Raw genomic sequence first — 7,861 nt, 5'->3', positions numbered from 1 at the left:
TTTAATGAACTTTGTATTCTACCTGGAAAGTAGCTCAGAGAGCCCCCAGTTATAGAGTCAACTCCAGACACACGAAGACTCTCAGCTCTGTGTTTGTTTGGAGACTAAATCTGTAATGGTTTGCAATTGTTTGAGGGTCTCCAAGCCCTGCCGGACGATATCTTCCTGCATTTAGATTCGAAACAGATGAGCAGAGCACAGAGATTGTAAAGATTGAGACACAAGCTCAGTTCCTTCCATTTTGTCATTCTCTGCAGCCGCTTGAAGGTTTTGTGTTTAAAATGTAAAACAGTGAAGTTTGCAAGCCATGCGATATATTTTTAGTTGGTAAATGCACATATTAGTTCATAAGCTAACTGTATTACTGATTTTGAATAGCACTATTAAAATGCAAAAATTGTTTTTTAACTAATTGTTTTAAAACTAATGAACAAATAAAGAAAAATTACATCAATGGTACAATTTCGTGGCTTCTGAAATGGTACTGTTTGCAGATATTTCAGTTTTATTAAATCCACGTGTTAGTTACTGGATAATTATTTACGTTGTTACATCAAGTATTGTGTCAGAAGGGAAATACATTTTCGTTGTCTGCATTTCTTTTGTGGTCATCATTATTTGTTTCGTGTTATGATTATTGCTGAAGATAACATTATTTTATGGGGAGGAGGTGTTAAAAGGGATCCGTTCTGGGGGTCAAATACATTGAGAACGCTCTGTGCTCGCAATAAATGACTGTTGAACGAACCAAAGAAAGAGGGTGTAGTTCCACGTATATACCACCAGGTGGCAGTGTTCCCCAAGCCAAGACCGCTCAGCTGCTCAAACCCGGCTCTCGCCTCCGGCCCCACTTTGGTCATCTTCTTCTTCCTGGAGCAGGACTCCAGGCTCCTCCCTGGTCTCACAGGCCCCTAGTCCCGTCCCCTGCAATCCGTTCACCCCAGAACCGCTTGAAGGGTCTTTTCTGCTAGCAGCTCTGACCAATTCCCTCCATCCTCTTCCAGGGTTCCCGAAACATTCATGCTGACCCTCACCTCTGGGCTTTTGCATCTACTGTCCCCTCTGCCTGGAATTATTTTCATCCCCACTTTACTAATGTCCACAAGGAAAACTTATCCTTAAAGTATGAGTAAGTTACCGGGGGAAGTTTCTTAATCCCTCTGTGCCTCAGTTTCTTTGGGTGGTTTGGCCAGAAAGAGAAGGTAAATCCAGGTCAAGGAGTTAGAAAACCTGCAGCGGAGTGTCCTGGGATGTAAGGAGAGAAAGGCCTCCCCTTCCTCCTGCCCTCCAGGGGTAGGGGGCTCTGGCTTTGGCCAACCCAAGCCTCCTTGATGGGTCCCCAGTGGCTGGACGAGAGGGTCTTCTGCTCTCCGTGCCCTCCCTGGTGGGGCTGTTTGCACCCTGCTGACCCCCTGAGCCAGCCTCTGGTCCCTGAGAAGACACCAGGTGTGTGTGTCGGGGGGTCAGTTCCCACCGGCAAGCTATGAGCTGCAGGTGGGGCCTGGGTGTCACCTTTATGGAAGTGCTGGTGACTCCCTCCCACACTGAGGAGCTTGGAGGCTGCATGAGGCTCACGGGACTCACTGCGACACAGCCAGGAGGGAAGCCTTGTGTGCAGGTAGGGACCTGGCTCAGCCCACTGGCCTTCAGGGGGCTGCGGGGCTCCTTGGGGTGGCGTCCAGCATTACATCCCCCCCCACCCCGTTTCAGCCTCTCTTCCCAGCTCTGTCCTCCCCACTCTGTCTCCCTCTCTGCTCTATCTCTATTTCTCTGTGATAGTCTTAAGTCCCTTAAGAAGAAAGAGCCTTCTCCCCTCTGCCTCTTTCTGTGTCTCTGTCTCCTTGTCTCTGCCCCTATCTCTCTATCCACTGTTGTCTCTGTTGCCCCTTTTGACCCCATCCTTGGGCTTCTCAACCCTGAGGGTCCCTCCCCTCTCCTCCTCCCTAGGTTCTGCTGCTTCTGACCCCGGTGCCCCGAGAGGGAGAAGGAGGCTGCTGCCCAGGGAAGGGACAGGGGACAGGCCAGGGCCAGGTGCCCAGCACAGCTGCCCCATGGAGCATCAGACCCCAGTGCTGAGCTCCATTTTGGAAGGGTCTTTCTCACAACCATCTGGTCCTCCTGGCCACCTTCTCCCCATGGGCCACCTCTTCCCTTCTTGCCCTTTCTCATCACCAGACTCTGACCTCCTTCCTGTTTCTTTGTTTCTTCTGTGGGTGTCACCGCCCCCCCCGCCAGTCCTCTGGCCCATGGCCCGGCTTGCCTACATGCTGGGGCTGGGGCTGCCTGTTGTTCACCAGCCACGGCCTACTTGATGCTGACTGAGTGCCAGTCCTAGGCCACGTGCACCTCCGCAAAGGCTCTGTTATCTTTGGTCCTTATATTATTGTTGGCTGGGCAGGGGGTGCGCTTGGGGACTCGGAAGACAGCGCTTCGGGGGCCAGGGAGTGTCCAGCCACTGTGTGGCTCTAGGGGTAGGTGTTCTTGGGCTTGGCGGTAGAGGTGAATGAGGCTTATTACCGGGGAGTCCTGCTTTGCCGTGGGGGTCTGACTGTCGTGGGTAAGCAGTTGTTGTAAAGATCTGGGGTAGCTGCGCTGGTACAAGGCTCAGGCTGCTGGGTCTGTGTGGGGTGTTCCATGCCCTGGTGCCATGTGTTGTTCCTGAGCTGGGCTGTTGGGGGTCAGTGGTTGTCCTTGGCTTGGGGAGGCTGGCTGCTGGGGTGCCTTGTTCCGCACAGTTGACAGCTGAGGTCTGGGCCGGCTGCTGGGGAGTTCCAGCTGCTGACTTAGTGGTGAGTATGTGTTGCAGGTGGTCAGTGCTGACAGACCTCGGGCAGTTGTCTGCTGGAGTCTGGGTGTTGTGTGGGGCGTGTCTTGGGGGTGTAGTTAGTGGAGATCGGCTCCCCGCATCTTTCCTTCTTCCTGTGTTTTTTGTTCTCTGTCCACATCTCTCTGTTCTCTCCATCTGCACTTCTCACTTCCACTCACACGTGTTGAGCACTTACTGTATGTGTGTATCAGTTGTAGCAGGTCTCTGGGGGCTCTGGGCCCTGCTCCCGAGGAAGAGGTGGGACCCCCTCCCCTGAAGACTGGCCCTGGGGCTGGAATCGTTGGTTCAAGTGGGGCAAAAGGGCTGGATGCTGTGTCAGAGGCCCCTTGATCAGGCTCTTTCCCTTGAACTGTAAGCCCCAGTCTGAGGGGGCTTGGACAGGCCTTGGATTTGTGGGGTCAGGGGGGTCTCAGCCACAGACTTTGGGCAGGTGCAGGGACTTTCCCCTAGGGACGGAAGAGTTGTGGGCATCAGGAGAGAAAACAGCCATGCTGATACCTGGTGGGGAGAGTGTTCCAGGCGGCAGGAAGAGCTTGTGCAAAGGCCCTGAGGCACGACGAGGAGGCCAGTGAAGCTGGGCAGGCTGAGCAAGGGTCAGGCGGGAGGGGTGGGGGCAGAGTGTGCAGGGTTTTGGCTTCAGTCCAAGTGAGGTGTGAACCTCTGGGGCTGGGCACACACAAGGCTCTGAGCACAGACTAGCCCAGGCTCCACACATGGTCCCTGCGTGATGCCTAATGTCATGGTGGATGTAGTGTTGGTTGAGCCCAGGTGGGACTCATTCTAAGGCTTTCATGTACCAGGAGCCTTCTCAGAGTGAGAGTCACGGCCCCCGAGGGCTTCTGAGGAATGGACTGGGCTACCCAAAGCTGTGGGAACAGCCCCTGTGCACCCCCGCCGCCCCCCACCCCCCGCCGCCAATCTCCCCTGGGCAGCCTTCCGAGCAAGAGGAGAGAATACAAGGCACAAGGAGTAGCTTGGGGCAGAGGGCACTGGACAAAGGCCTGGAAGGAGGACTGGCTTTGGCCTAGGCTCCCTAGGTATGAAGCACAGGGGCTGAGGGAAGCAGTTTCTGACATCTTCTCGCATAACTTCCTGTGATGAGCAGCTCATTACCTACCAAGGCAGCCCAGGCTGGTTCGTGAACTAGAATTCTTAGAATGTTCTTTCAAATGCTGACCACAACCTGGACCTCCACCCCTCTCTTCATGGTCCCGAGGCCACCCAGAACTCACCTCTTTCTCCACGTATTTCACTCCTCCAATATTTATCATGTGCCTGTTCTGGAGATGTGTGTCCTGGGTACACAGACCCCGAGTAATTGCTGCGGTGATGGTGGAAGGCCATGGGGCCCCGGTGGTCCAGAAGTGGCTCCTGACCTGAGAGGGGGTCAATCTGGTGGACTTCCTGTCGGAAGTAACGTCTAAGCTGAGTCCCCTGTAGGATGAGTGAGATTTGGCCATGGAAGCGCTGAGGAGAGTATTCCAGGCACAAGCAGCAACATATGGAGGAGGGAGAACATCCTTTTGGAAACCAAGAGGTTTTGAGTGGCTGGAGCGCTGTGTTTGCGGGGTGCTGCTGAGGCCAGCAGAGGGATAACAGGAACCCCGGAGCAGTGACCCTGTGGGAGACAAGTGGCCTTTTCTTTTGTATTTCCTGGTTGCTCTACAAGGAAGCAACTTATTCCCCCACCCTCCCATGGCTGCAGCCTTCCTAACGTGGGTTTTATAACTTTTTCCTCTTCTTTAAAATTGAAGTGTAGTTGCTGTACAATCGTTTATAAGTTACAGGTGTACAACATAGTGATTCACAACTTTTAAAGGTTATCCTCCATTTATAAAATAGTGGCTATATTCCCTGCATTGTACAATATATCACTGTAGCTTTTTTTTTGAATTTTATTTTATATTTTTTTATACAGCAGGTTCTTATTAGTCATCAATTTTATACACATCAGTGTATCCATGTCCATCCCAATCGCCCAATTCATCACACACACACACCACCACTTTCCCCGCTTGGTGTCCATACGTTTGTCCTCTACATCTGTGTCTCTATTTCTGCCCTGCAAACCGGTTCATCTGTACCGTTTCTTTAGGTTCCACGTATATGCGTTAACATACAATATTTGTTTTTCTCTTTCTGAATGACTTCACTCTGTATAAAAGTCTCTACATTCATCCACGTCTCAACAAATGACCCAATTTCTTTCCTTTTTATGGCTGAGTAATATTCCATTGTATATATGTACCACATATTCTTTATCCATTGGTCTGTCAATGGGCATTTAGGTTGCTTCCATGACCTGGCTATTGTAAATAGTGCTGCAATGAACACAGGAGTGCGTGTGTCTTCTTTGAATTATGGTTTTCTCTGGGTATATGCCCAGCAGTGGGATTGCTGGGTCATATGGTAATTCTATTTTTAATTTCTTAAGGAACCTCCAGACTGTTCTCCATAGTGGCTGTATCAATTTACATTCCCACCAACAGTGCAAGAGGGTTCCCTTTTCTCCTCACCCTCTCCAGCATTTGTTGTTTGTAGATTTTCTGATGATGCCCATTCTAACTACTGTGAGGTGATACTTCATTGTAGTTTTCATTTGCATTTCTCTAATAATTAGAGATGTCGGGCAGCTTTTCACGCGCCTCTTGGCCATCTGTATGTCTTCTTTGGAGAACTGTCTATTTAGGTCATCTGCCCATTTTTGGATTGGGTTGTTTGGTTTTTTTTAATATTGAGCTGCATGAGCTGTTTGTATATTTTGGAGATTAATCCTTTGCCATTGATTGATTTGCAAATATTTTCTCCCATTTTGAGGGTTATCTTTTCGTCTTGTTTATGGTTTCCTTTGCTGTGCAAAAGCTTTTAAGTTTCATTAGGTCCCATTTGTTTTTTTTGGTTTAATTTCCATTACTCTAGGAGGTGGATCAAAAAAATCTTGCTGTGATTTATGTCAAAGAGTGTTCTTCCTATGTTTTCCTCTAAGAGTTTTATAGTGTCCGGTTTTACATTTAGGTCTCTAATCCATTTTGAGTTTATTTTTGTGTATGGTGTTAGGGAGTGTTCTGATTTCATTCTTCTCCATGTAGCTGTCCAGTTTCCGCAGCACCACTTATTGAAGAGACTGTCTTTTCGCCATTGTATATCCTTGCCTCCTTTGTCATAGATTAGTTGACCATAGCTGCGTGGGTTTATCTCTGGGCTTTATATCCTGTTCCATTGGTCTATATTTCTGTTTTTGTGCCAGTACCATATTGTTTTGATTACTGTAGCTTTGTAGTATAGTCTGACGTCAGGGAGTGTGATTCCTCCATCTCCGTTTTTTCCCCTCAAGACTGCTTTGGCTATTCAGGGTCTTTTGTGTCTCCATACAAATATTAAGATTTTTTGTTCTAGCTCCATAAAAAATGCCATTGGTAATTTGATAGGAATTGCATTAAATCTGTAGATTGCTTTGGGTAGTATAGTCATTTTCACAATATTGATTCTTCCAGTCCAAGAACATGGTATATCTCTCCATCTGTTGGTATCATCTTTAATTTCTTTCATCAGTGTCTTATAGTTTTCTGCATACAGGTCTTTTGTCTCCCTAGGTAGATTTATTCCTAGGTATTTTATTCTTTTATTGCCATGGTAAATGGGAGTGTTTCCTTCATTTCTCTTTCAGATTTTTCATCATTAGTGTGTAGGAATGGAAAAGTTTTCTGTGCATTAATTTTGTATCCTGCAACTTTACCAAATTCATTGATTAGCTCTAGTAGTTTTCTGGTGGCATCTTTAGGGTTTTCTACGTATAGTATCATGTCATCTGCAAACAGTGACAGTTTTACTTCTTCTTTTCCAATTTATATTCCTCTTATTTCTTTTTATTTTCTGATTGCCGTGGCTAGGACTTCCAAAACTATGTTAAATGAGAGTGGTGAGAGTGGACATCCTTGTCTTGTTCCTGACCTTAGTGGAAACGTTTTCAGTTTTTCACCATTGAGAATGATGTTTGCTGTGGGTTTGTTGTATACAGCCTTTATTATGTTGAGGTAGGTTCCCTCTGTGCCCACATTCTGGAGAGTTTTTATCACAAATGGTGTTGAATTTTGTCAAGAGCTTTTTCTACAACTATTGAGATGATCATATGGTTTTTATTCTTCAATTTGTTAATATGGTGTATCACATTGATTGATTTGTGTATATTGAAGAATCCTTGCATCCCTGGGATAAATCCCACTTGATCATGGTGTATGATCCTTTTAATGTGTTGTTGGATTCTGTTTGCTAGTATTTTGTTGAGGATTTTTGCATCTATATTCATCAGGGATATTGGTCTGTAATTTTCTTTTCTTGTAGTATCTTTGTCTGGTTTTGGTATCAGGGTGACGGTGGCCTCATAGAATGAGTCTGGGAGTGTTCCTTCCTCTGCAATTTTTGGAAGAGTTTGAGAAGGATTTGTGTTAGCTCTTCTGTAAATGTTTGATAGAGTTCACCTGTGAAGCCATCTGGTCCTGGACTTTTGTTTGTTGGAAGATTTTTAATCACAGTTTGAATTTCATTACTTGATTGGTCTGTTCATATTTTCTATTTCTTCCTGCTTCAGTCTTGGAAGGTTATACCTTTCTGAGAATTTGTGCATTTCTTCCAGGTTGTCGATTTTATTGGCATAGAGTTGCTTGTCTCTTAGGATGCTTGGTATTTCTGTGGTGTCTGTTATAACTTCTCCTTTTTCATTTCTAATTTTATTGATTTGAGTCCTCTCCCTCTTTTTCTTGATGAATCTGGCTAATGGTTTATCAATTTTGTTTATCTTCTCAAAGAACCAGCTTTTAGCTTTATTGATCTTTGCTATTGTTTTCTTTGTTTCTATTTCATTTATTTCTGCTCTGGTCATTATGAATTCTTTCCTTCTGCTAACTTTGGGTTTTGTTTGTTCTTCTTTCTCTAATTCCTTTAGGTGTAAGGTTAGATTGTTTATTTGAGATTTTTCTTGTTTCTTGAGGTAGGCTTGTATAGCTATAAACTTCCCTCTTAGAACTACTTTTGCTG

Source organism: Phocoena phocoena, chromosome 14 (assembly GCF_963924675.1).
Source record: "Phocoena phocoena chromosome 14, mPhoPho1.1, whole genome shotgun sequence".
Taxonomy (NCBI): domain Eukaryota; kingdom Metazoa; phylum Chordata; class Mammalia; order Artiodactyla; family Phocoenidae; genus Phocoena; species Phocoena phocoena.
The sequence above is the reverse complement of the archived record's forward strand: the minus strand, read 5'-3'. Positions refer to the sequence as shown.